General features: G+C 32.7%; 1 long non-coding RNA gene across 1 annotated transcript; it reads left to right on the forward strand.

Annotated features, from left to right (window-relative positions):
* The first annotated feature begins 228 nt into the window (after positions 1-228).
* On the forward strand, positions 229-27,579 carry LOC149084212 (uncharacterized). The gene is made up of 4 exons (XR_016192952.1): positions 229-463; positions 20,974-21,027; positions 25,093-25,254; positions 27,543-27,579. It is a non-coding gene; the product is annotated as an uncharacterized LOC149084212 (long non-coding RNA).
* Positions 27,580-27,800: the final 221 nt, after the last annotated feature.

Genomic DNA, 27,800 nt, shown 5'->3' on the forward strand with positions numbered 1-27,800 from the left:
AACGCAACAGAGAGGAGATTTTACGCCGATGGCTTCGCCTCCAAAGAGTCTACTGAGAAAACTCGCGCGTGTCTAAATATAAGTTAGGAAAAGGAGGAGGAGGAGAAGTAAGAAAATAAGAGGAAAGAAAGGGAGAAAAATCAAGAAAAAATAATAATAAGGAAAGAAAAGAAAAAAAAAAAAGAAAGCCAAACCACCAGGAAGCGAATACACAAGTCATGTCGGCCCACAGTTAGTCGAAAGCAAGCGGCCAGCGCGAGGAACCGCTGTGAAGGGATCTGCTGCTGTTACTGCTGTGCTCCCCTCAAAAAAGCACACCGGTACCATTTTCGGGTACTGCTGTTGCTGCTGCTTAATCAATTCCTTCGAGTACCTCATCACCTTCGGGGGACCGACTCTTCAGTGCATTTATCCCAACGGAGATTATCCTTTTGTACTCGTACGTCCTTTGATTTGACTCCCAGTAAGTACTTGTGTAATTCATCTAGTTTGTTTATATTCATGGATATTTTTGAGAATTCTTGGTAAAATTACGGTAATCTGGAACATGAAATAACTGTATTTTGGTGTTTCTTAAATCCAAATTTTAATTAAGTATTATTTTTTGCGTATGAACCAAATTTCGACCATATTTATGTGAATATTTCATTACTTGCTCAACCAACTTCAGTCGTGATGTTGCTCAACCATCAGGCCGAGGCCATGTACACGTCTCTGGAATTAATCATTCCAAGCCATGAGAGGTTCTCGGTGAATCTGCGATAACATTTTCCTTGCCACTGTGCGGTCGAGTGGACATCATGCTAGACTCTCATCGTGAGGATTCAGGTTCGAGCCCCGTTGCAGGCACAGTGGTGGTCGGCCGAAGTTTGTTTTATTACACTTTTTCCAACTTGGAGACGTGAATGCGAGCCGGTCTCTCATTTGAAAAAAAAAAAAGTCTCTCCGTAGAGAGCAGGCAGACCTTCAACATGAAAAATTCAAGCATTTACCATCTTCACTTTCTTTACTTCAAAATATGGAAGACAGGTGGCGGCACCAGAGCGAGCACTGAAAAAAGCACAACTCTGTCAACATAAGTAAGTTAGGGCCATACATTCACTAAGAACACTCGTTCCGGAATGTACCGATTCGTTTGATATTCCGCAGAGGAATGTGTGCGAGTTGCATTTACGGTTTTGATGTAGTAAATTAATTTTTCATTAATTTCTTAATCTCAATATAAAGCATAGAGAACCCTGAGTAAACTACAAAAGAGATTTGCTCGTGAGTAAATTCGAGAACACTGTACTGAAATGTATGATTTAATATAACCATTATAGAACATCGCAATGCACATATGTCTCACACAAGAATGTTAACATACATTGAAACCTCTTAATCAGGGACACCCATCACACCAGACTTTTGTCACTTAAATAGAAGTGCCCTCTAGTCATAGGTTAATAAGTTCTTATTCAGAGACACGTATCAAGAATTCCGTTCCTTACATAGAGATGTATAGCAGCGCTTTTCTTGAGACTTGATCTTCGACTTTTAAAAGTAATATTTTACTAGTCGTAGTCTCACAAGGTGGTGAACAAACACATTCTTATAATATTGTATATATGCTATTTTCAAAATCTGATATTTATACTGCATTGTGTGTAACCGAACTATATATGATTGTTGATTGATCAGAAGATCTAATTCTTTATTGCATTCAATTACTGAACAATCTGTGGTGTTGAAATTGTGGGGGAAAAGTATTGACAGAGCTATAATTTCCAGTGTGTCATGGTAACTGAGGGGGCCACGGAAGTGCCTCAAGATCAGATGGGGGAAACACGAGATTTTTGGATTTACTAAATGTGCAATGAACGTAGAGAACTTGGGAATTCGTGAATAATTGTGTTTGGATAAGACAATTTTATTTATTTCAGGAGCGATCTTCAACGTATTTTGGAAGACAGAATAACCTGAAACAATGATTCAACACATTCAACGGGGCCGTAGCTCTAAGAGAATTGCTGTATAGTGAAATTTCGATGACTTCAAATTTTTGATTAATTTGGCAGAAGATATTACTAGAAAATGTTTAGAGCTTTGCGGTTTTACTATTTGTTCATTCATTTAATGCGCACGAGGGTGAATTTGACCAAGATCTCTGCATGAAGCAATCAAATCTGAACGGCTTTTCTCTTATGTCCGACACTAAGAAGTTTCTGCATAAACCGTTTGGTCTGAGGACTTTTGTATCTATCAGTCATATGTGGTTGAGTCGGCATCTTTGCTCTTAGCGCCATCTGCCATCGACGTATGGAAACAATGCCTATGTGTCAAGAAAGATTTTTGTTGAGAACTAAGCCGGTTTTGTGCCGCCTGGTCATGAAATATGTGTTTAGGATAGTAAGAGGATGTTTGATTCAATATAATATCCACGCCTAGGTTTCAAAGCTCTTAAAAAAAAAGTGTTTTATTTTTTTTTATGCCGACACACTTGGCGAAGTTCCAATAACTGTGGTGCTCTTCATACATATGAATATATCACGTTTCAGGAAAAAGTTCTCTCACACTTTATCTTCGCAATAAATCAATCTTATTTTTTACATTAGTTAATTCTTACATAATATCCTAAGATTTAACAGCCTGATAAAATAATTAACGAACTTTGTATTGAATTCAAAAAGCAACACGAATTATTTATTTATCCATACAGCAACATTGCACGAATTATGTTTCATTCAATTACAGGAATTTCTGATCATTTTACACTTATGGCTCGTTGGGAATGGCATCATGATTCAAAATATTTTTGGCACTCTTGTATGATGTCCAGACATGAAATGTCGCGGAGACACTTGGTCGAGAATCATAAAACAAGATTTTTTCAGTCGACTATTTGACTTTAGCACTTACGCCCAAACCTGAAATTACAAAAAAATCTATTGACTGATTAATTTATTAATCAATCAAATGCTTCCCGTAGATTGGCGTCTACGGGGGCAAGTTCCAAATGATTCAAATTTGCAGGGGCCCGAATGATAATAAGATCTGCACTATAGTTTTTGACAATGCAAATTGGTATCTTGGTAGTTCTAGCATAGTACAGGCACTCGAAATGCTACGTTGATGAAGATGTTCTGGAGTCGGCACTGGCGTGTGGATAGAGGTATCCTGTTCTTTCAATATCTATTTCTAAAAAAAAAACCAAAGCATATAAATTTATTTATACATTCTCAATATTAAATGTGTAATGAATTAAAGAAAATGATTTAACAATAGCCAATATCGAACTAAAAAAGAATGAATTAAGTGAAGAATGCATATAAATATAAAATCGTAATTAATTTCTTCAAAAATCCACCAATTTACCAATCTACCCATCGGCATTCATGTTAATAGTGAAAGCAATTTTGAAAATGAATGCTTAAAAATCCATAAAAATGCAAAAAGAAATTTAAAAAAAAGAAAAAATATATATAAAAAAGGAAAAAGGAAATAAATACAAAAAATAAAAAAAAAACCAAAAAACAAATAAAAAACAAAAAAAAAAGATAAATAAAGAGAAAAAATTAAAATCAATAAATAAATAAAAATAAAATCAATAAAAATAAATAAAAATAAAATCAATAAAAATAAATAAGAAATGAATAAATAAAGAGAAAAAATTAAAGAAAGAAAAGAATAAATAAAAAGCGAAATAGAAAAAAAAACTGAATGGAAATTATTTTTATGCACTTAATGACTTTTTAAAATCATCGTGTTGGGACTGCTAGGAGCATCTTTTGTAAAATATCTCGATACAATTGCATGTTCAATCAGCACACACATAAGAAAAATAGCTCCAGAGTGTAGACCCATCTCGTATACACAGCGTCAAGTACCTTATTTCAAATCAACAACAAACTTATTCGTTTCTTTTTCTCATTGAGATTCCGTATTGCATCTAAGTTATGCTAAATTACTATATGAATTTTAATGAGTTACAAAATTACAAAAACTCATTGAAATCGTTGAGAAAATTTTACATTTCCATTTTTCTTTGCGTTTGTTTATAGAATAAATAACATACAGAAAACTACGTGATCTCGCGACTTCATTTGCATCGAGTCCGATTCTGATATACGTGTGATTATATTGGGATGAATATATTTCATTTCGAGAAAAAGTTTATTCAAAATGTCTGAATAATATGTGCGAATGAAATTATTCCGCATATATGTATGCTGTATGCTTCCGATTTCGATTAGGAACGTAATTAAGTTTCATTTCTCCTCCTTTCTACACTTGGATCAGGCGCATGCCAAAGTGGTAGAATACAGAAAAATTTTTCGTGAAAGAAATAAAAAGAAACCATACCAAAGTTGAAAGGGGATTTTACTGACGTCATCAACTTGACTTTGTGCATGTAATGAAAAATAAGGGAGAAATGAAATATACGAAAATGGAATCGAGAACAAACACGTGCCTTCTTATAAACTGAGTTCCAAGGTCGTGCATATGTAAATCAATGAATGCCTCGATTTCTTTGATGTCTGAATGTGATTTTTTTCTCCCTCTCGAAATTATAAAATTAGGGGAATGTTTCAAAAAAGTTAGCTATATCGCAAATGATGTTCCATAAATCTCATGATTATTATGGCATGGGAATGAATGCAAATATATTATTGTGACACTTGTCTGACTATCAGTATATACAGTGGGACACCTCAATGGGGAAAGATGGGGCGTTATAGACAGGGCCAGACTTTTTGTCCCTTGAATAGCGATGCTCTTTATTCAGGGATATGGACAAAGGTTCTAATTCACAGGTTAAATCTTATTAATCTTAAAATGTGTGGAAGATGCGCTTGCTGGCCGTTGACTTTTTTTTTCACTGACTTGGATTAATAAAAGGATTAAATCGCTTTGAGCAATATATCTTTTCATGACGAAGAGCGTGCGATCCTGATCCTTGGTCGGTATTTCCTGTCCTATCCTTGGGACTTGAAGTTTGGACGGAAAAAGATGGTGAATTTCATTCAGCTTGTTACTTTAAAGGAGCAAGTTCTAGTTTAGCTTCCATCACACAAGGTTTGTACAGTCTACCTGATGTAAACTTCATTCTCACTGTAAAAATGAAAATCGATCAATACAAAAGTGTAACCATGGGGGAAAAACATCATAAATTAAGATAATGTCTGGAACTACAAAAAAAAACCAATGCATTGTCAAACAACTCCGAGTGTATACTCTAGAGTCCGAAAGCACGATATTCAATTAAAAGTGATTGATCCACCGTATCGTAGCCGGTCAATTTGTCGCAATCAACTTGTCGCGCTCAACTCGTCGCGCATCAATTTGTCGCAGTGCCAATTCGTCGCGGTACAAATTCGTCGCAGAGCCAATTCGTCGCGATACAAATTCGTCGCGGTACAAATTCGTCGCGATACAAATTCGTCGCGGTACAAATTCGTCGCAGAGCCAATTCGTCGCGGTACAAATTCGTCGCAGAGCCAATTCGTCGCGGTACAAATTCGTCGCAGTGACAATTTGTCGTGTAACCAATTCGTCGGGACGTCAATTTATCGCAGAGTCAACTCGTCACGCGATCTGTATGTAGGTTTTTTTGTCTCATACGTGAAAAAATAAACATGAAGAAAAGTTTTTTTCCATCAAGAAATGCACACAGTTTACTAAATTTTTTTTTTTGTCATTTCGAAAAAAATCATCGAAATTACATCGAAATTAAAATTACAATTGATATTAATGTTTTATTATTTAATTATTGTAAATGTTAAAAAAATCATTTTTTCTATGATAAAATTTTAAAATTCTGTAAAAAAATGTCGGTGTTTATGATATTCCCCAAATTACAGTACAGCGGAGGCTGTCTTTAAGTGTAAACTTGTATCTGTCCCATATGGAATCGAGACTCCCACCAACATTAACCACTACAGTATCTCCACAAGAACCTGAAATAATTAATAATTTAATTTAATTAATATTTCATTTTCACCGGATAAGCCACACTTGTCGCTTTCTCTCGAGATTTGCATTACTCGTAGCGAGGGGAGTTGGGGCGCACACCGAGATGATAAATTGCGATCACATACATTTTCAAAATTTAATTTGCACCGGATAAGTTGCTCAAGTTAAAAACTCAAAAAATCCAACCAATAAAGTTCATAGGTTACATTCGAGCAAATGCAACCGATAATCTTATTGGTTGAATTTTTCAAGTTTTATAAAAGGACTTTTAGAACACTTTCATAGTGTAATGCTAGCCTTAGATATATTGTCGGTAAAAAATTCCTCAAAGATGTATTCCCTACATGGCAGATACATATTCAATAGTGAATTAGGGCCATTCAAGTATTACGTGAGCAGATTTTCAGCCATTTTTGACCCCCTCCCCCTTGTCAGCAAAAATCAGCAAAACACTGACCCCCATCCCCTCCCCCGTCAGCAAAATTTCACCAGAAGCTTAGAATATTTCATATCTTCAAAAAGGGGTGGTTGATGACGTAAGCGACCTTCAACCCCCCCCCCCCCCGCCATCAAAAGTCAACAAATCCGAAACTCCCTCCCCGATCCTGACGTAATACTTGAATGACCCCTTAGGCAAATTGTGCTTTGGGATGGGCATTGATCCTAATTTATCATCTTGGTGTGTTCCCGCAACACCCCTCGCTGCGAGAAATGGAGATCCCGCCAGAAAGCGGGAGTGCGGCTTATACGGTGAAAATTTAATTTTGAAAATTTATTTTATCGTAATTTATCATCTTGGTGTGTTCGCCCAACGCCACTCGCTGTGAGAAATGGAGATCCCGCCAGAAAGCGGGAGTGCGGCTTATACGGTGAAAATTTAATTTTGAAAATTTATTTTATCGTAATTTATCATCTTGGTGTGTTCGCCCAACGCCCCTCGCTGCGAGAAATGGAGATCCCGCCAGAAAGCGGGAGTGCGGCTTATACGGTGAAAATTTAATTTTGAAAATTTATTTGATCGGCGTACTGACTCTGCGACAAATTTGTACCGCGACGAACTGATTCTGCGACAAATTCGTACCGCGACGAACTGATTCTGCGACAAATTTGTACCGCGACGAACTGACTCTGCGACAAATTTGTACCGCGACGAAATGAGTCTGCGACAAATTTTCACCGCGACGAACTGACTCTGCGACAAATTTGTACCGCGACGAACTGACTCTGCGACAAATTTGTACCGCGACGAGTTTGTAGCACGACGAATTGACGCTGCGACAAATTGATTGCGACGAATTGTCGTGCGACAAGTTGATCGCGACGAATTGACCTAGACCCATTTTGTTTTGTCCTAATTTTTTCAATCCTTTAAACTTTCTACTTCACAATACGTCGACATGAAATGTTTATTATCAGATATTCATATTAACTCTTTCAGACCCGAGCATTCGTTTTTTCTAATTTTCAAGATGTTTTTGTATTTTTGATACTAAAAAATGCATTAAAAACACAAATGTCCGCTAATTTTCATTTTTTCAAAATTTAAATATTCTTTTTTGCAATAGTTGACTTCGTTCAAATTTATTTTCAGCCAATATGATACGAGGTATATACTTCACTTACAACTGTTTTTCCAGAATATTATTGCTGAATTTCATTTAATAAGTCACACTTTTCATGGATGCACTTTCTCCTAAAAGCCTTCTTTTCTAAAAAAACCCTGAAAGTTCAACAGTAAATGCTCTGATGAAAGTCTCAAAACTTCATATTCACCATATTTTCAACTCAAATCGTATGAAATCCTTGAAGTGAGGGCTTAACTCCCTGAGTAAAAAAAAAAATCTACAGTGAAAAAATAACCCACACATTTGTGTATGCAGGATCTGAAAGGGTTAAAGAGCGAGGAGAAAACATTAATAAACACAAATACGAATACATAAGCTAAGGCCGCATCAGCCAGTTCGTACGGAGCAGTATCGAACAGGAAAGCTTATGATGGTCAATATACTCGGTACACCTCAAGGAAATCCATCTTCCTCAGTCAGTCAGTTGGGTCACATCAGAAAAACTTCAAAAAAGGTGGCTGAAAAAAATGATTAATTAAAAAGCATAAATTTAATCAAAAACATAAAGAAATGTAAAAATGCCCATAAAAATAATATGGTTGTCCGCGGAACCAAAAAAACAGCAACAAAAAATTAAGAATGAAACAAAAACAAAACACTAAACTTAAAAATAAATAGAAAATGAAATGTATGGGAAAAAAAAGTACCGTGTGTTCCTTTGCATCAGCTGCCATGCTGTTAACTCGAGAGACGCCAGGGTTTTGAATGTTGGGGGTCTGGTCGATTCCCGGCATGCCGGAAAAATCAAAGTACACAATGTGCATTAAAGCAATTCAAAGGGTTTTCAGAATATTCAGGGTTGTTAATAAATGGAACAGCTTACCCCCGGGGGCAGTAAATTCTAACACAATTGACATGTTTAAAAAGAAATACGAAAAAAAAATGTTGAGTAAATCAAGATGCTATCCATACTTTGATAAGACAGCCGTAAATATTTGTCATGGGCATTGTATTATTGTATACATAGTTTTTAGTTTTTATAATTGCATTTTTAATTAGGTTGTTGTATTTTAAAAACGTATGACATGACATCCTGTTACATACATTGTTATATACATATCTTTTTCTCATCCACCTCGATGGTCATTCTGCCTGCTGTGGCCTTGTATTTGTATTAATAAAGAAATCAATTACCGAGTAAATAAGGTGGGGTTATTACAGATTTATCAAGTGGGTGATTAATAGATACCAAGATTATTTAAAACAAGTAGAAATATGTTCATTTTTATATTGCAATCTTTAAGTAGACCATATGTAATGTAATCTTTCAAATATTATCGAAATTATAATCATTAGGAAAAGACAGAAAATTGTAAGACTTTTTATTTTCGAAAGTGTTATATCCCTTTCGAGGTACGTGTCTTGTTTTTCTGTGTCGTATGTAAACTTCAACAAGAAGTGATAAGCTCCAGACATTCTTTGCAGTGTTACATGATGCTACAACTCGTCCGTTTTGATTTATAACCACGAGCTTCGAGTTTCTATAAGAGTGTTTGTTTGTCTTCTTTGAATGGAAAACCACTCTCATGTATTCGTAGTATCACATTTCCTCCGAACCATCACCGTTCATTAGTTTACTCCGTAAACTTGTTTCTTACAGCGAATCTATCTTTTCCATTGAAATAAAACGCCCGAGATGTAAAATGTTGTAGAATATATTCGGGAAATGTAGGGCAAGAGAACATAGTTTTGCAATATGGGATGTACATCTATACGCTTTCTAGAATATTCTTCCATAAATCAGTAACATTATAGCATTTTATGTTTTTCTTACGACAGGAAATATATAAATGTCTGTGTGAAGAAGTTATATCTCATTCACTGAATGTATATGAGCACCAGACAAATATTTAGGGGCAAATATTATGATACGTCCCCTGTGCAATAAAATATTTTAGGCTCTCATGTCCTACTTTACGTCAAGAGGATGGATTCTAATGAAGCAAATTTTTTTTTAAACCAAAAAATTTCCGACCTTCAAATTTTATCACTTTTTGCAGCAGCACATGTTGCACATACGTAAACATTTACGCAATAAAAATAGTTCAAAATGTCATTCACAGTTGACGCTGTATCAAAAAACTTAATATTACCACATAAAATGCATAATTACTATTTATTACGATTTGCGTTATATAAACCTACCATATACAAAAGCGACACAATATATTATAAAAAAATATAAACTACTACCTCTTTCACGTGTTTACATGTAGCTCCAGCTAGAAAGCGTGCTCATATTGAAATGTGGCAATTTTATTGTGACGTAAATCGTAATTAAGATTAAATTGTGCAATACTTGTGTCGCGTTTTATGGTACAGTGCCACCTGCAAGTGATATTCTGAACTATTTCTTAAATTTATCAAAAACAAATTTCTACGCAATGATAAGTAAGCATTTTAGTGTAAACCACATACATTTTTATGTTAATTGACTGATTTTTTATAAATTTTTAAAATCTCTCATTTTCACTTAAAAATACGCAAGGCAGATGACAGTGTCAGTATAACACGAAGCAAGCGTAACTTTGACAACATAAATACGTTAAGGGGGCAGCACATAAACTCACAACACACGTTCCGGCATGTACCAATTCATTTGAAATTTTCCAGATGAATGTTAACGAGGTGCATGCGCGATTTAGTAGCGGTTGAATTACTCTGGTGTCTATAAATAATTAGCGAACTAATAATACGGTCTGCAGTGAAACCTCGATATGGCGGTATTCTGCAGACCAAGAAAAAATGTCGTTGTAGAGTGATTATCGTTATATCAAGAGGCGACATTAGCATCACGTGCCCTCAAATTTATGCTGCAGATGACGTCTTTTTCTAAATCGGTGTTGTTAGTTTCACCAAAAACAGTGAATAACGAATTGTCTGCAAAAAAAAATGGTTAATTGATGAATAAATTTCAGTTAGTTCTGTTGCCTTGTAAGTAACTTTAGCGCTAGCGCAATACAATTTGGTATTGCGAGCAAAAAGTAGCGATAGCGGAAACTTCTTCAACACATCCGGTGATTAGATGGTATCCAATACTGTCTAATACCGCCTAAGACAGAATAACTGAAAAATGTGACTTGCTGAAAAATATACTGAAAGGCATTTCGAGCGATTCAGGAAAAACAACACATCATTATGGTTTCAAAATCTCCTAAAAAATATCGTTATGGGGGGGGGGGTGGGGTTATCGTAGTAAATGATATCGGTTCTATCGAGGAGTTTAACATTATACAGAAAGTGGTTCCAAACAATATTTGAAAAAAAAAAATTTTGTAGAGGGATTTATCGTTTTGTCGAGCATTGTTGTAGCGAGGTTCCACTGTATCTTCAATAAATATAATATTATTGATATTTTCTAATGGATAGAGTGATTTACCCACTGAAAATTCAAAATCCACTATTATCCATTTAGCTAAAATTCTATTTTTCTTCCGGATTTAGCATAAAAAAAGTAGAATTATTCAATTCATGATAACATACGAGAGGGGAAAATAATGAGAATCTTATGAGGCTGAATTATAATTAGATTACACTAAATGGATTCCTTCCATTAAATTCTTCCATATTTAATTGGAAGATTTTTACGCTTCGCCAAAAGTAAAAAGTAAATGAAATTATCTAGAAATTTTTATTTGAGAATTCACATGTCATGTAAATAAAAATCGATTCAATTTAGGATATTTTCCTTGGTGTAGATAAATTAATCTAAGATATGAGACGGCTGATATTTAATTATTATATGACATTTATATGTTAATGCCACACTAAATAGAGATTTTCAATTACACTGATAATGATTTGTGAAGATACGGAATCAGTAAAGTCGATCGTGAGAGAGAGAGAGAAAATGTTTCCACACCGAAGTGAAATTTCTATCAGCTTCTTTACTCACTAGGGAAGGGAGAGAAAATAACACATCTCAACGGATATTCTCGTATTTACAATAAATCCCATTAATCGATTCCTACTGTTTCGGCGAAAGAACGTTTTAAATCGTCCTCTCTTGGAGCAGAAAAACTTCGAAACAAATGACGTCAATTTCTAAAGATGTCTTCAGCTTTTACTTTCCTTTTCCCCGTATCTCTGACAAATAGACAAGTTTCAAGACTGGCCAATTATTTTAGTATCTTTGTAGGATGGTTTCACTGTATTTGAAACATCTATGGTATTGAGAGATAGATTTATTTTTCGAGGACCAATATATCAAGAAGACATATATTTTCTGTTTCATTTCTGGTAGCATGCTTGCCCGATTTGCAGGAGGGCCTGGGTTCGTGTTCCAGCGAAGACCAGATGACTTTTCTTTCCAAGTCCAACTCAGCATTATATTCAGAAAATATGTTTCTGATATATTTGGCTGAGAAAAATGCGGTCTATCTCTATCTACCATCCTACCTGGGAGCCATTTGCTTCTGTTAAAAGAATTTACTATTGCCTCTATTTCGGTGGTTTCACTTCAGAGTGAGTGAAATAAGGAAGGCAGGGCCATGTCTCCAGCGGTGTTAGATTGTAGCATGCTTGCTCGGTTTGCGACAGGGGCCGGAGTTCGAGTACCGAGTCCTGGCGGCGTAATTACAATCCCTACTTTCTTAGAAACGCAGGAAACATTAGCACGCCGGTGATTGGTTACTGTGAGCAAAAAAGCTATACAAGACGTCACCAGAGGCGGAGTTTTGGGCGAAACTGAATTTAAAAGTTCACTAACGAAAAATCAAAGCATTTTTTGTTGAATCAGCAAATGATAGCTGGGCCCAGCTTCGCTGAGCGCTCGCTTCGCAAGCCGTTATTATTGTCTGCTCGATGCACGTGAACAGGATTTGATTAAATCAGAAACAAAAATGGAAATTCCTTTTAGTAAATCACTAAATGTTAGCAAAGGTGGAAAAAAATTCGGATGGGCTTCATACCGAATTGAACACACAACCATTACTCCAACAGTAGAAGTCGGATTCAAGCACAATTAAATGTATCTATTGTTAAACGTCACCAGAAAAAATTTTGCACTCATTTTGGCACAAATTTTTATCACTCATTTCAGCCAATCACGATGCGCTAAATTTCTACAATGTAGCTAGAACTATAGGGATTTTTAATAAGCGTCCCAGCGGATACCAGATGACTTTTCTTTGCGAGTCCATGTTGGCATAAAATAAAGAAAATAACAATTTCCTTTTGATGATATTATGCATCGACTATTTTCAAATGGATAGGGAAAAATTGGTATTATTCATCTAGCTGAAATTCTATTTCCTCTTGATGAGAATAAAGAGTACTGAATTTTCAAATTCATGAAAATATGCGAGTGGAAAATGATGAAAATCCTTTGATGCTTAATTAAAATAATGAGATTATATTAAACGGATTGCTATTAAATTCTTCAATATTTAATTGCGAGAATATACGCTTCGCCAGAAAGTGAATGGGATTATGTAGAAGTTTTTATTTTTCGAATTTGCATATAATGTATGCAAAAATTGATTCCATTTAGGATATTTTCTGTGGTACAGATAAATTAATCTAGGATATCAGGAGGCTGATATTTAATTATTATAAGTCTAGGCAAATAGGAGATTTTCAGTTACATTGATGTATGAAGCAATAATACGGAGTCAGTAGAATCGATCGCGTAAAATGTTTCCACACCGAGTGAAATTTATTAGCTTCTTAATGCACCAGGAATGGGTGAGAAAGTAACACATCAGCGGATATTCGCGTATTTACATTAAATCCTATTAATCGATTCCTGCTGTTCAGGAAGTGTTTCGGCAAAAGAACGTTTTAACTCGGCCTCTCTCGGAGCAGAAAAAACTCCGAACCCAATGACGTCAATTTCTAAAAATATATCTTCAGCTTTTACCTTCCTTTCCCGCCATGTCTTTGACAAGCAGACAAGTTTCAAGACTGGCCAATTATTTTTCCGATGTTATATAGACAGAGAGGTTTTTTACTGGGAAATTCTCTCTCTGACGTCGATGGTGCGTTGCACCGTCTGGTAGAGAAGTGTAAACTGAACTTATATGGGCACGGGTAAAACTATTGAGAATAAGACACACTTTGTGAAAAGGAAGGAAGAAAAAAAGAACTCGATTCAAGGAAAGGAAACAGTTAGAGATTTCTCAAGTATATTCAAATTGGCTGCTGGAACAAATATTTTATGTAAAAGATATATTTGACACACATAAGCTTTTCCTTTTGTTTTGATATCATGGTAACATTTATCTCAGTCTGTTATTTAGGTTAAATAGTACTCTGTTATATTGACATTATATGAATGGGGGATTGTAAAATTATTGAAATTATTTTATTATAACAACTAGTATGAGACCTTCGTACCAAAGCCTCCTAGATCCTATCTAGGAGGCTTTGTTCGTACCCCTTTGGCATTTTTATTTCGATAGATGTGATTCACAAAGTACGTGCTTTCTATTATAAGTCAGAATGCACAACCTTTTCAGTCAGCGGGCCAGATAAGACTTTTGACGCTCGCGGGCGGAAAAATTAGAATATATTTTGTGACCATATAATATATGACCCATGTTATATGGGGCATTACCGTAATTTGGGGTGTCCCCAACTTTTGTATGTCCCGTTTTTCTCGATTTCCTATGAATTTTACTTGAATCGATATTTTTTACTGAAATCAAGAACTGAGACTATAATTATGTGATGATAATTATCACTCTAAAATAATCACAATTAATTTCGCCAAATAAATATATTCATTTCACATATTTGTCAAACATATATATTTTTTTGAGGAATTGAATTTGGTAAATTGTGAGTTGCAGTGGACTGTCATTTCCCGCCATTGGCGATTTTTCAGTAATTTTAACGGAAGTTGGTATCTCTATTTTCTTTTGGCAATTTTTTGGTGATGAGCCGTATGGATCCCCATTCCCCGGATTTTATGAAGGGGATATGGCCAGAATTTTTACTATTGATACTTTTCTACAGGAACACCTTTCGCGGGCCGGAGGAAACCCCTTGCGGGGTAGTATTTGGCCCGCGGGCTGGAGATCGTGCACTAAAAGTAATTTAAATAATCAGATTTTAGTTGTACAAGCTTAATTTGATTTCATTCCACAGTATAGCCTACATTAAATTTTTTTATTATTATTTTTCTATTATATATCCATGTAGGAAGTGAGCTAGGTCTAATTAAACTACAGCTATAACTTTTTAGTTAAATTTAAATAATTATTCATTAGCTAACCAAATATATTTCATATCAGTAGTTATGGGTTACTTAATATTTAATATTCCACTCCTTTGTGCCAAAAAGACAAAAGCCAGAGACCTCGTTGCCAATGGCATGAATGGCCAAGGGCAACTTTATTCAGCATTGAATAATGTAAAAACAGTAAGTCATCTGCATCATTATTCAAGCTCACATAGCCCCCTTGACCGAAACTTTTCCAAGAACCCCTGGTTAAGAGCTACCACCCTAGTACATAGGCCCTTACTGCCTGGCTTACCGATGCCTTGGTAAAGTTGAAGTCAGGCAATGCTGTTCCATTGATTTGTACTTTTCCTGTATCTAACGAGATAATTTCATTTCTACACTTTTGATGCAGTATAGCAGGAATAAAAAAAAATTATTTTCAAATTTCACTTTCATGAAAAAATAAATCTTTATTTATATTTATTTATAAATTATTATTTCACCTCATTCGTTTATTCCATAAAATAATTAAAATATGTAAAATAGTTATTTCAACTCGGTGTTTAATCGTGAAGTTTCATTTTAATGAAATAATTAGTTTTTTTAACTATAAAAACAATGTGGGGTGTTTACACAGGAGAATAAATAGAAAATTTGGAAAAATATTTAAAAATAATAAGTTTGGAATATATAAAATACATTTTTTCCAAAAATATTGAGAATAAATAAATGAATTTTTAAGAAAATATTAAGATTTTTTTTTTCCTTTCATAAAAAAATTATTATAAAATAAAATATCCGCACTTTTTAAATTTTGACATTGATTAAAAAAAAAGCACTCAGCTGAGGCAAGATTTCAATACGATGGTTTGAGGTAAGATTTAATTAGATCACCAAGTCACCGGCATTTTTATCATTCATTGGCGTTAGAAAATTTATCTGAAGATAAACGTGTTGGTGTAAATCCGTTCGGCTGTGGAACGGTGCATTATTCAATCATTGCACTTCACTCATTCAATTGATGGCAGATACCAGCACTACACATAACAAACATAACACAGTAAGAAATTTTAACGTTACTAAATTAATTAATTTTAACGTTCACAACACGTACACGCACATTCGAACATGTACCAATGCGTTCGAAATTCCGCAGTGGAATGTAGACGAAGTGCGCGTATGGTTTAGTAGTAATGGTGTAAATCTTTTCAAGGTGTTGTCACTTTACAATCGAAAGATTTTTTCGTGTTTTTGGGAATAGCCGATGATCGTCACGGTGCTGCTCTCTGTTGTATAATAAATATACTGATCAGGTTAGGTCCGCCTCATCAGTATCACTGGCCAAGGTGCGAAGAGAGACTCTGGCCATCAAGACACTTGTCTAGATGAAAGATAGGGCTTAAAAATTTAAACACTCGAAAATCATAGCATCGGATCTGGGACTCTTGGGCTGTGCTTATGCTCCTGATACCAACTTCTTATATTCGCGCTGACAACTTCAACATACTTCAAAGATCTTTACTTTTCAGCAATTTAATTTGCTTGTTTGGAGAGAGCTGTTCATATACTTGATGACCAAATACTTTTATCTGTCCGCCACGCAGGTAGACTATTGTATATACATTCAGTTAAAACTTTCATATTTCTAAACTGCATCCCATTCATTCGAAGCCACCCTTCTAGTTTACCTAAAATCCGAGTAGTTTAGATATTTATGATTTAGATTGGTACCAACGCCGTCTCAACAGCATCGTGGTCGCTCAGGCAAGATGATATTTCAGTCTCCCTACCTCGTGGAGCTAACAGAATTTTCTTGCTACGTGGATAATACGTTGTAAAATATTAAAATTCCTTAATGCTGAAAAAATGCCGATTTTTTCTACTCGCATTTATGTGCCATCTATAAATATAAAAAATATTTCTAGCAAAATTAATTAAAAAAAACTTAGTTAAATTTCAGTTTCTCCAGCATAGAAAAACTGCAGATGATACGCAGTGGTGTATATAATCCACACTAAGATATTCAGATTTTTCTTAACGCATAAACCGCGGATTATGCGCAAGAAAACATTGGTAGCAAGCAAATATGTTTACGAAAGATACAGACGCACGCATCATAACGAGTTCAAGTGTATTAATAAAAACGTGGAGAAGCATAGCATGATTAACATCACAGAAATTGTTATGCATGTTCACAAAGGAAAACTTTTCATGTCTTTCATACGTAAAAAGAAACATTATATAGAAAAAAAACAAAATATGAAAAAAACCGACAAATATCCGTGAGGAAAAACAACGCGTGAATAAAGCGTATGGGTGTATAAGCTTTAGATTATGAAGGCCTAAACAGGCGGAAAACACAAGGCCTCGTTTCATTGTGTTCCGGTCTATATAAAGAACGGAGACTACAAGTAAACCACAGTAGTTTTTTTAACACATTAAATGTTAAAAAGAAAAAGAAAAAAAAATGCTTAGAACAGCAACAGCAGCCTCGTGCATTGCATGTACAAGGACCCAAGAAAGGAGTAGGACATGCGTGGTGGAGAAGAAAGCTATGTTGGATACCGGGCGGGGGGACCCTAAAGATCGTTTCACTTTTGGGGGGATCTAAAAATTGTTCCGACTTTTTTTTCGCGTTTCCACGTTCTTCGCGAGATTTGGCTCCGGTCCCAAATAAAATTCGGTCTTTGGTGTCTTTTCATCCTCCCACTTTCCCCCCAGGATTTTTCGTCTTCCGTAAGAATTACCTTCTAGTCTATCTGAACCAACAAGTTGGGACAGCTTCTATTTTGCTACTGGAGGGGGGAGAAACTGTGATTTTTAACTTTTTTGTTTTTGAAAAATCCTACTTAAAACAGTCTGAACGCGACTTTTAAACTGTCATTTTATTTCTTGAAAATTACCTCGGCATCACATATTTCAAGTGAGTAACTGATAACTAATGTATTTCCCAGAGTATCAATATAATAACATGATACACATTCTATGTGTGCATAAGAAGTTGAAAAAAAATTAATATTAAAGTTTTAAAACATTGAAATTTTTTTATCATGCATTCATATTATCATTTTTTTTCAAAAATTTTGAGCAATTTATTAAAATATCAAAATCTATTCCGACTACTTTTACTGTATTTTAATCATTTTGTCTCACTTAATTTTACATATACGATGACTAATTAGATGGAGATATACTTAAAAGCCATTTACAAATGTCTATACTTTCATGCCGATAACTAAAAGATTGCTGTGTGAATTTATTCAGCTGCTAGGTTTTGTTTATCCTTGGTAATTTTTTGAATGAGTCCAAAGACTAGGAAAAAAATACTGAAATTTCTTGTACCATGCTTACCAGGTACTCAATAGCATGGTGACATTTGAAATAAATTCAAGACTATCTTCCTAATAATGTTTTTGTTGAAATTTTAATCTAACAATAACAAATTATCCCCACAAAAGTAAAAAAAATCAATATGTCGGATTTACGATAAATTTTTCCCATTCCTGAAAATACAAGTTCTATAATTATAGCATCGAGTTGCGATAATTTTGTTACCCCCGTAGTGCGGCAAATTTTTGTATGCGAGGACTGATTATATGAGGAGACATACTGTTTAAAGCCAATTACAAATTTACAAATTTATCTATATTTGCATGCTGATAATTAAGCGCTTAGAGCTTACTGAGATCATTCAGCTGCTTGGCCTGGTTTATTATTGGATATTTTCTGAGTGAGTTAAAAAACTAGCAGAAAAATAACAAAATTGCTTGTACAATGATTGTCAGACATTTTGTCTGAAAGAGAACCGTTTTTGAGAATATAGGTATACCAGAATTTCTTCCCATCAATGCTTGTTGAAACTGTAACATATAAGAATAACAAATTATTTCAAAAAACAAAAACAAAAAAGTCAGTTTTTTTCAGAATCAAGACGAACTTTTTTCCAGTTATGAAAATATAAAAATTACTCATAATTTCTGTAAGTGTAGTGTCATATTTAAAAAAATGTCTTCTTTGATTTCATATATACAAGGACTAGTTAGACTGGATATACTACTTGATGCCAATTAAAAATGCCTATAATTTCATGCCGAAAACTAAGAGCTTACTGAGCTAACTACTAGGCTTGGCTTGTTATTAGATTACTCTGGAGTCCAAAAACTAACAAAAAAAAAAAAAAAAGGCTGAAATTTCTTATACTGTGCTCGTAAGATATTCAATATAAAAGTGACAATACATAAATGAAGAAAGAATTTTTTTTCTAGCAATGCCTGTGGAAAATATAATCTGAAAATTGCAATTTATTTCCAAAAATTAAAAAATTGTCTTCTTTTTTTACAATTAAGAGGAAACACTTTTCCATTCGTAAAGATATAAAACTTAATTGCGACATTTTTTAGTGTATGATCAAATTTTAATTATTTTGTCGCATTTAATTGTCAATGTACGTGACCTAATTAGACAGGAATATCCTCTTCGATCCATTTTTAAAGGTTTTAAATGGTTTTTGATGATACTTTTTTCAAATGAAGACCTGAGGTACAAATATGTTTACCTAACTCATATGGTCCTAGTGGTTCCGTATCGAGCCATTCCTGTGCTCTGTGCAGTAATTTGCATTTACACCCAGAATGACCGATCTGGGGCCCCTTCCAAGTGGGCCCTGTGCGGGTGCATCTGTTTCACCTGCCTAATTACGTCACTGGGTCCTAGTACAGATATCAACCCAAATTGATTAACAAGTTAATTAAATTTTGTTTTTTTTTAATTGTCAGTTTTGGCTTACGTGTAAAGAAGTTAAACTGTTTAAAACCAATTACAAATGTTTATTGCCAGTATCCAAAAGCTCATTCAGCTATCATTCAGCTACTACTACTTAACCGTACATGCACCTCGTACACATTCTTCTATGGGATTTCTAACGAATCGGCACATGCCGGAATGTGTGTTATGAGTATATTTGGTATTTATAAATAACTTATTTTATGTTGTCAAGTTGCACTTTTTTCGTGTGCATGCTGCCACCTGCCTTCCATTTTATAAGTAAAGATGGAAATGATTGAATTTTCATGTATGTCAGTACCATGTTGTAAGTCTGCTTGTTCTCTACGGAAATACTTTTTTGAAATGAGAAACTAGCTTGCATTAGCGCCTCGAAGCTGGAAAACCACCACTGTGCGGTCAGCGGTGTTCAAACCTGTATTCTCAGAGAAACCAGCACGAAGCCTACAAGACCTCACAGCGGCTAATCATTGAAATAGTACATTTGGTTTATCATTGAATCTTTTTGAATGAATCCAAAAAAAGAAGGAAATAAATTACTGCAAATTATGTACACTGCTTATCAGATATTCAATATATCCAACTAAAAAGTAGCAAATTATTTCTTAGAACCAAATATTTCAATTTTTCAGAATAAAGAAGATTTTTTTTTTCATTTTATAGAAATACAATAATCATTTGTAATTTTTATTTTATTGCATCATCGTATTTCCATCATTCTTCTGCTCTGGCAATTTCATGCATACGGGGAACTATTTCGGCAGGTGCGTACTGTTTAAGGCCAGTTACACAAATGACTGTATTTTCATACTTGTAACTTGATGCTTATTGAGCCAACAATTAAGCTACTTGGTTTGTTTTATGATTGGATATTATTTGAGCCAGTTCAACAAGTAGTAAAGGAATTACTGAAATTTCTTGTAAAATGCCTGTCATATGCCTATCCTGAATTTGAAAGGCTCCATATATCAAAAAAAAAAAAAAAAAAAAATACCAGGATTTATTTACAGCGATGCTTATTGAAATTTTAATTCAAAAATAAAAAATTATTTCTAAAACTGATCAGAGGTTCAGAATTTTTGTTTCGAAATACATTGTAAGCAACAACAGAAGAAGAAAATCAAAGGGTGAGAATTTTTTTCCAGATAAGATAGTTTTTGAAGAAGACATAACAAGAATATTGTTACCGAAACAAAATCATTATTTCAAATACGCGCACATCATAAAAGAGGAAAATTGATTTTTTTTTTGAATTTTTGATTACCTGAATCATTTTATCAGTTTTTTTTTGTTCTATAAAATTTTTTATTCAATGCGCATTAAAAAACAAACGGTTTATTGAATGATAATTAATATAAATAAAATGAAATAACAAAACTGTGAATATTAACAATTCTCCGAAAAAAAATTATTTTCTGGATTTTAAAGAAGTATTTTTTTCTTTTTTAGGTGTAAATTTACATATTAATTCATCCATATGGCTGATGACGACAGAGAATACAGGTATGTACTACAACAAATGATTTTAATGTTTGAAAATTTCGTTTGAATAATACGATTTACATATTCGAAACGAAAAATTATTATAAACGTCAAAAAAATTTGAATTTCATACTTGTTGAATTATTTGTTTGATTAAAATATTCAAATATTATGATAAATTATTGAAATTTGTTATTCATTCGGAATGAAAAAAGAAATTTATAAACGCATAATAATAATATTTTTTCAAAAATGATGTTCAAGGACATGAAAAATAATGTAAGATTTTTCTTTCCCTCGAAGTTCCTTCGAAATTTGCTAATTCTGAGTTCTTTGTTTGCGAAATAAGAATGATTTTTCCTCCGATTGCGAAGAATTTCATGATTTCCCTTAAACAAGTAACTATTTTTGGACACGCGCGAAGACGCATCAATAAAACCCCTAAAAAAATTAAATTTTTATCTATGAACCATATTGTGGAAAATAAAAATTCTTAATTTTTCCTCGCTGAATAGTATCCGAGTAAGAAAACGTTGAGATTTCAAAGAGGAAGATTCTTGCTTGTCTCAAGAGACGTTACTCAAACACCTACACCGATTTTCCGTTCATTTTTCTCCTCTCCGCACTCTACTGTTCTCTTACAGAACTAATTATAGTTCAGCACCGACAGAGGAAAAAGCTTGGAATGTTGGAGCTTCCAAACCAGACTTTATAGAGCAAGACTTCCTGCTGGTCTTATTTTTAAGAGCCAGAACTTTTTCCTCGTCGGGTATAGAGTAGCACAAAATGTCTTAGAATAAAATAGAGCAAGGAAATCGTCGAATGTGTGTGTTGCGTATTTTTGAAGCAATTTCTAATTTTTCACTTTTGAATGTTTTTCACAGTATTTCAAAAAAATTCTTGTGCATAAAATCGGGGAAGGAATTATCAAAATGAATGCAGCGTATATGTGAATTAAACAGCAGTTGGATGTTAGACGGAAAATGATAAATACTAGAACGTTGCTAAAAATTATCATATTTTTTAAAAAATATTATTTTCAGTAATGAACAAAAGCCTAATAAAATATCGATAAAAGTGCGTTCTTGAGATTCTTTTTTTTTAAATATTTTTGTAAAAGTTGTAAAACATTTAATGAAGTAAATTGTCAACCCGAGACGACACCCTAAAAATAAATTACATTTATGAGATTCAACGCTTTAGAAAATTATATCACTGATAAAAGGTTAATAATTTTTTTCATTGGCTTAAAGCTTTAACCTTCACCACTGTTCGAAATTATATAACTCCATAAAATACATTATTACTTTAAGGGGGCCTCCAACCTTTTAGCATGGTAAAAAACTTTCTTATGTAGAAATATTATTAAAAACATTATTTTTTTCCATTTATTCATTTCAAATTTTTACCACACATGTTTGAATGTATATGCTATCCTACGCCAGTACAAAATTTTACATATCTCTAATACCTAGGTTTTCACAAATTTTCAAAAATATATATTAAAGAAAAGCTTGCGTGTGTATAATATAATTGGATGAAAGCAACGTAATCGAATAAAAATTATTTAAAATAAAGGACACTGTCGAGTTCATAAAATAATGAAAAATATTGAGACTTTCTCGTCTCAATTTTATTGAAAATTAAATTTTAGATTTCAACAATTTGAATTTTTTTCATAACGATTTTTTTTCATAATTTATGATCTCAATTGCTTCATTATATGAATTGAGCAGCTTCTTTTATATTTAGAATCAATTTTTAGTCAATTTCATTGATGTCATGCTATTTTATCATGCACGCAAACTATTGTGATGCGTTTTTTTGTTGTTGAAAATTTGTGAAAGCTTGAATGCTGGAGGTATGTAAAATTTGGTAGCATATTGGATAGCATACACAATCAAACAGATGTGGTAAAAGTTTGAAATAAATTAATGGATAAGCAATATTTCTACATAAGAAAGTTTTTTTACCATGTTAAAAGGTAAGAGACCCATTTACTCTTCGGATAAAAGCTATCAATAATATTAAAACATTAATTTGAACAATCAACATTCATCAGAGGAAATAAGAACGCATTTCATAGAATAGTGATTGCCAATTGAATATACATAATAATGTATAATATAAAAGCTCAAAAAGTGTACAAAAATTTAATTTGCATTATTTTTTTTTTCGAATTGCATCAATATCCGATATTATATATTCATTTGCAAATAAAATCATTGTAATCCGTAATATTTATCGAAATATTACCCATGGACTACGAAAACAATGTATAAATACCATTTTCATGATTTTTAGACCAATGAATTCTGAATTCGACATTTCGGGAATCGAAAAAAATGAAAGAACAATGTTTTTATGACTGAAGTTGGGTCAACGCGGTAACGGCAAAATTTTCACATTAAAAGTTATACTAATTTTTTCTTAAACTCTCACAAAAAATACAAAAGATTTGATAATATACCTAGCATATCATTCCATTAAAGCATTTTTACAGAAAAAAATGTAAAAATTAATGCCGTGAGGATATACTAACCCAATCTTGGGTGTTTCCGAGGGTTATTTAGCATATAATTATTCCATCGCATAATTAAGTAATGATATAATTCAAGAATTTAGGCCTATGTGACATGTTTTTTTTAAATTCACAGGTTCTAAACTCAATTCATTATGAACATCAACGAAAGAGTCGCACGAGCGTATTTAAAAAAATTCATAGCTATTTTAATGTTTAATAAGAATTTTTGGGTGGATATGGTACGATAAATGGGATAAATTGGTTATTATGCATACTTACTAATCTAATTGGTAAGTTTGATGAATGCATCACTTTAACTGGTGGTTATGCATAATAACCCAGTGTCGTTGGTAAATTTGGTAAATACTTGAAATTTACCGCCTTTATCTGTGTCTATGCATAAAAACCTAGTGTGATTGGTGAATTTGATAAATATGAAAAAAATTCCAAATGAGTCTAGTATGCGCGATGAATATAGTCTAACTCCGATATAATAATAAATTTTGCGATCGTACCCCAATGCAATGATAACAAATTTTACGGTCGTACCTCGATACAATGATAACAAAATTTACTATCTTTCTCTTTTATTATGATACAATATATGTATGAATTATCATGTATAGTATATTATATTTTTGACGATTATATACGATATTTTTGTACGATTTATGATGCTTACCAACGACGTGACGGTTAGGTATTATGGATAATCACCGGTAAAAGTGACTAATTTAGAGAAATTTATAAATTTATTAATGGGGCTTGGGCACTATGCATAATCGCCGTGAAAATTGATGAATTTAGGGGGATTTATGAAACTTACCAAAATGCTCGGTGATTATGCATAATAACCGGTTTATCACATTTACCGTAACAAATGTACACGTTAAGGTATGGTAATTGTGTTCTTATTGAGCTGTAGTGTTGGATGATAGTAAATCAATGAAAAAAGATTGTTCCCGAGCAAAAAAGAATTTATCAAAACCATTGATTTTTGTAGGTAAGCTTTTTCGACCGATACCACATTATTAAAAAATTTCATACACATTATTCTTTATAAAAGACTTGCTTTTCTTCTGCTCAGAATGTGCTTCACAGCTTTGCAGCTTTATTACTTTGTTTTTCCTCTAGTAGAACTAGATATAACAATAGTAGCAATATTGAATGATTCAATGTGAAAATTAGCAATAACTTTACTTCGTATGCACTGAAAAGGATCTTTGTTATAAATCGAATAAGTTATAATGAGAACAAATGATGTTTTGGAGCGTCGTTGCCGATTCAAAATGTCCAAAATATAGCTTCGAGTGATATTTATTGTGATCAATAAATTTATTTCCCCCAAAAAAAGTTAATATATTTCATATTTATTTGTTTGGTTCCGTTTATTTCATTCAAAGATCCTTTTCCGTTCAAAAGGCATGTGATGTGTAGATGCTATTAGTTTTAGGCTGTTTTCTCTGCTTAGAAAACGAAATTGGGTATGTGGTGTGTTTGCGTCATTATGTCTGTCTCTTTATCTGCCTGCAGTTTAATTTTTTGCATTCCGATTACCGCAGCCGCTGAAAAAACATACAGACCAAAGAAGTAATTAGGAAGTGTACTACTGTCTCTCTCTCTCACAAACATTCTCTGTCTCTGTTCATCTGTTCTTAGAGAAAACCCAGTTTTGCATTGATTGGGCCGTAGAAAATCTAAGCTTGTGCTTTAAGCAGACAAAGGTATGGCAAAGCCGTCCTTTTGAATGCGTTTGGGCTTGAATCTGCATAATCTCATCCCTCCGGACACCATTATTATCATTACAGCAACACTTTTCTTTATAGAGTGGTTTTAAATTTGTTTTCTGCCTTGTGTTTTTCTTTTTTTTTATTTGCTTAGCATGGTTGGTTTTGAAGAGAATGATATATATATTTTTTTATTTGTGGCTTTTGAAGCTTTCTCCTGCATTACGAAATTACTAATTCCCCCTTTTTCATATTAAAACTAGTATAGGTGATTATTTTAATTTATGAGTACATTCAAATTCAGTCTAAGCTTCAGAAAAAAGTCTTAAAAAATTTATTTTTATGTTTTCTTTTAAAGTTTTTTCTAATTTATATTTAAAATAAAATTAAAATTAGTTTTCAAATTAAATTAATTTTTTGATCATTTTTTGTAAAAAAAACTGCAATTAGTGTCAAGATAAATGTTTAAATCAGTTTTAAGACGAATTTTTTGATTAGTTCTAAAATTTTTTCTAAAGTTCTTAAATTCGTTTTATATCAAATTTCCAAATTAATTTCAAATAAAATTTCCAAATTAATTTTAAATAAAATTTTGAAATTTACTTTAAATAAAATTTTGAAATTACTATTTGAAAAAGTTACCAAATTTTGTTTAAAACACTTTTTCCAGATTAGTTTTGTAAAATGTTCTTGTAACCAGTACGAAGCAGTGTCACTTTCGAAATTATTACAATAAATAAAAATTCAACGGATACTCAATAAGTTGTAGGAAAATTAATGCTATTATATCTTATGTTGAATTCTTGTAAAATAGTTTATTATTCAAAGCATGTGGAAATGATTTGAAATAAAATAAACAATAAATAACCAAATAATGTTTTTGGTATCAATAATTTAGAAAAGAGGACGTTACTGCATTTAAAAAAATACTTAAATTTTAAATGAAATGATGCATTAAATAAATTGTTTATTGCGTAATTTAGTGTTAAGACGATAAATATCGTCTTGGTATTTAATAAATATCATACATGACCATAGTCATTCTGATACATAAAATGTAATTGTATTCAAAAATCATAAAAATTCAGAAAATTATAATTATTTGAAACAATTCAATAAAAACGACTTGAAAAAAAATATTTTGAATTTTTTTTTGAATTGTTTTGTATTAAGAATTTGTCTTTAAAAGATTTCTAACTGAAAATTGAAGAAATAAAGTATATTTTATTTGTTTATTTTCAACATATTTTCTCATACGAATGCATGAATCTTTATGCAATTTCTGAAACTAACACTAATATGATGCGAATATTTATTTTTTTTTAAGGATAGTGAATTTAAAAATTTGCAACTACCGATATACCTACCCGAATATTTTTCCATTTTGAAACTCCACGAAATTTTTATTAACTGTATTTTGAGATGTTGAATTGGCTTTTTTGTTTTCTTGAAAAAACTGGATGACATTGTTTTTGTAACATTTGTTCTTGATATTTTGCGTGGTCATGTTTTTAAGTTTGAACAATTATTATTGAAATTTTTGCTTAATTTTTTTTGAATACATGTATTAGTTAAAATTTTTTGCAGATGAATTACTCATATTTTAAGCCAATGTTTTTTTTTTCTTTTTAAATTGATACCCAAAAAGAATTTTGAATGTTTTTCATTATATATTACAAGTAATCTCAGTAAAAACATCGAAACTAAAAGAAGTTATAACCATACATTTATTTTGAGATCAAGATGGTTATAAAAGCATTAGAGATACTTTATATGGATTTTTTTTTGAATAATTTACGAGCATCGATTATGAAGTACTCTGCTGCTTCAGGAAAAGAAAAATTAAGATTTTGATACTATCTGCGATGAACCAATAAACATTATATGTGTGGGCTTATTCAACTCTTAACATTATCATTATATTCTTGCGAAGGATCATTGAGATTTTGGATGTATATTTACACTATAACTTAAGTTTGCCTGTATGTTGTTTCATCAGTTCAGAATGAAATATTTCGAAGTTCATCATGGCTAGTGTATCAAGCTTGTTCTGCACAGAAAATTACTCAATAAAATTTATTAGCTTAATTCTTATCTATTGAAATGAGTTTCAATATTCAATATCCATTGAATTAGAAAGCGGGAGAAAGAAAAAGAAATTAAATTGATTAAGAATTATCCCTCATAGATGAATAATAATTTGCATTATCTAGTGAATATTGTTGTTTTCTGAATTTCGCAATGGAAATTACTTTTGCTATAACTGTTCGTATCAATTTTTTCAGCGAATCGGAGGAGGAAGAAGAAGACGATAGCGGAAGGTATGGTTATCATAAATTAAGATCACGTTACTGTATATGATGATGTTATATTCACTCACTCATTTAGATGAGAGTTTTGATAGTTTTTCCTAAAATAAAATACCATTTTAAATGATAGATAAAACCAAAATATGGAACAGTAGCAAAAATATTTCTGGAAATATTTCAAAATTGATTTCAATTCAAAGATTGATTTTACATCTAAAAATTGTCATTTCAAGC

The sequence above is a fragment of the Pholcus phalangioides genome, unplaced genomic scaffold (genome assembly GCF_987345545.1).
Source record: "Pholcus phalangioides strain wild (caught in Gottingen) unplaced genomic scaffold, Ppha-v1.0 ptg000008l_1, whole genome shotgun sequence".
NCBI classification, from domain to species: Eukaryota; Metazoa; Arthropoda; class Arachnida; order Araneae; family Pholcidae; genus Pholcus; species Pholcus phalangioides.